This window comes from Camelus dromedarius, chromosome 14 (genome assembly GCF_036321535.1).
Source record: "Camelus dromedarius isolate mCamDro1 chromosome 14, mCamDro1.pat, whole genome shotgun sequence".
Lineage (NCBI taxonomy): Eukaryota > Metazoa > Chordata > Mammalia > Artiodactyla > Camelidae > Camelus > Camelus dromedarius.
In genome coordinates this window covers 42,002,603-42,004,922 of record NC_087449.1, presented here as the reverse complement: position 1 = coordinate 42,004,922, position 2,320 = coordinate 42,002,603, and the positions used below count along the sequence as shown (strand labels likewise).

The following is a 2,320-nucleotide window of genomic DNA, read 5'->3' as shown; positions in this document are numbered from 1 at the left end:
GGCAAAAGAATGAGTCCCTATGGAGACCACCTTCTAACAAGCTGTGTAGGTATCCCTGACCCGTCCCAGCCACACTCCTGCTCCCTGGGGGATACATAGATTTCATGCTATTGATGTCCAACCTCCTCCCACCCTGCAAATAAGAGGCTCTTCCCAAGAGCCATGCCTGGTTTATCACGTGTCTGTCTATCCGTTGCACTGGCTGTGTGTTGTTAAGTAGGTTACTTAACCTCTCTGAGCCTTGATGGCCTAGAATAAGACCAACAGAATCAAATGAGGCCAATAACTATACCCACCTCCTGGAGTTGTGAGGACTGAAGGAGAGAGTGCACATAGAGCCTGCTGCCCCACCACGATGCTGAGGGTGCCTTGGATGTTCTCGCCCTCCTCCCTCAGTGCAGCCTCACTGCCTCCCAGCACCTGTGAGGTAACAGTGGTGGGGAATGAAGTCCTCATCCTACAGAACTTGGAGAGCTCAAATGACATGCTCAAGGTCACAAGTTCATGGCTGAGCTGGACTAGTCAGAGCTCCCGACTCTAACCCAGACACCAGCCCTGAGTCATCCTTCAGCCTCATCTCCCAGCTGAGGGCTTCACTCCAGCACTTCCTCATCCCTGTCTGAGCCACACATTGGGTGGCCAGGGGGACAATGGGAAATCAGGTTCTATCCTCAGAATCTTACAGTCTAGGGCAAAAGTCTCCCCGCCCATGCTGGTATGTGATGAAATAGGCCTTTCAAGGGTGGAAAAGGCCCTGGGGAGGGCATTTCTGGCCGAGGAAACAGCCTAGGCCAAGGTACAGAGGCATAAGAAGCATCGTGTATCAGGAGCCTGGGTGGCTGGAATTGGGGCGGCAGATGCACAGAGGCAGGCTGGGACAAGGCTCTCTCCCCCTTGTCCCTGTGATCACATTGTCTAACAATGGCTTCCGTCTGGGCCGGCACGTGTCTCTACATTGAACCCTCCAGGCTGGCCCAGATCTCAAGTCCCAAAGTGTGCAGGTCTCCTCTCTCCAGACCAGCTGCAGGGTAGAGGTCATGGCTATTCATCCCCAACTCACCCTGGCCAAGTAGTGCCATGCAGTTTGCAATGTGCTCCCAGAAACCCAATCTCATTTGAATCCTTATATACACACCCTGGAGGGTGGGATTATTCTTCCCATTGCACAGAGGAAGAAACTGAGGCTAAAAGAGGCTCAGTGATTTCATCTGCATCTCAAGGACCCAGAATGGTAACACCAGGTCTGGGATTGTCCTGTCATTTCATTCAGGCTCAGGTCCTTGCCCGGCGCCAGCCTGGGGAAGGGAAGGGCCCTGGATGGATGAGAGCGGGCATGCTCCCCCCATCACTTAAGGGGGTGTGTCTCAGAGGAATAATTCACTGTCTGAGTCTGTTTTCTGACCTCTGGAATGGGAATAAAACCACCTAGTGGTGTTATATACAGACTGGGTGACAGTTAAAGGAGGGGCTGGAAGAGAAAGAGCACCTACTGGGTGCTGTTAGATCCCATCATGCCTACACACAGTAGGCACTCAGCAAGTCTGATTTAGTCCCACGGTTGGCAGAAATCCTGAGCCAGCACTTCTAACAACGGGGTGGCGTGAAGAGTTGGACAAGGATGGATTAAGGAATTCAAGAGGATTACATAGTAATCGGCTAAACAATCTAAGCTTCCTGGGAAAGACTAGGATCAGACTGCTCGTTTAATTTACTCAACAAATGACTGTCAAGCACTCAGCAGAGCTGCAATGACGGTGATAATGATGATGATGGCGGCGGTGGTGGTGGTGGTGGCGGCTCTCTATCAAGAACCTACCATGTACCACTCAGTTTAGAGTCTCATCGCTGAACCTTATAAGGTTGATATTCCTTAAAGAATTATATGTGTATACACACACACACACACACACACACACACACATACATACACACACACACACACATATTACATATATATTTTAATGGAGGTACTGGGGATTGAACCCAGGACCTCGTGCATTCTAAGCATGTGCTCTACCACTGAGCTATACCATCTTCTCAAGGAGGCACTCTTATGTCACTCGCCTCACCCTGGTTCCCACTCCAGTGCTTGTGGTGGATGCTGTGGTGTGTTTCCAGGTCCCAACTTCCATTAAATTGTTCCCTGGGCAGCTGGGGGTGCTGCTGGCAGGCAGCTCCCCTAGGAATTGCTCAGCAGGGGAGAGCTGCTTCGCCCCCAGTCACACCACTTCCCTGAACAGTCACATTGGATGACTGATGGGGGCAGGAGTAGAAAGGGGTACAGTGGCCTACATTGGGAGGACTCTGAAGGGCTCTTCTA

General features: G+C 51.4%; 1 non-coding gene across 1 annotated transcript; it reads right to left on the bottom strand.

The window, feature by feature from the left end:
* Positions 1-1,962: 1,962 nt before the first annotated feature.
* TRNAS-AGA (transfer RNA serine (anticodon AGA)) lies at positions 1,963-2,034 on the bottom strand. Its single transcript has one exon. It is a non-coding gene; the product is annotated as a tRNA-Ser (tRNA).
* Between the last annotated feature and the right edge of the window lie 286 nt (positions 2,035-2,320).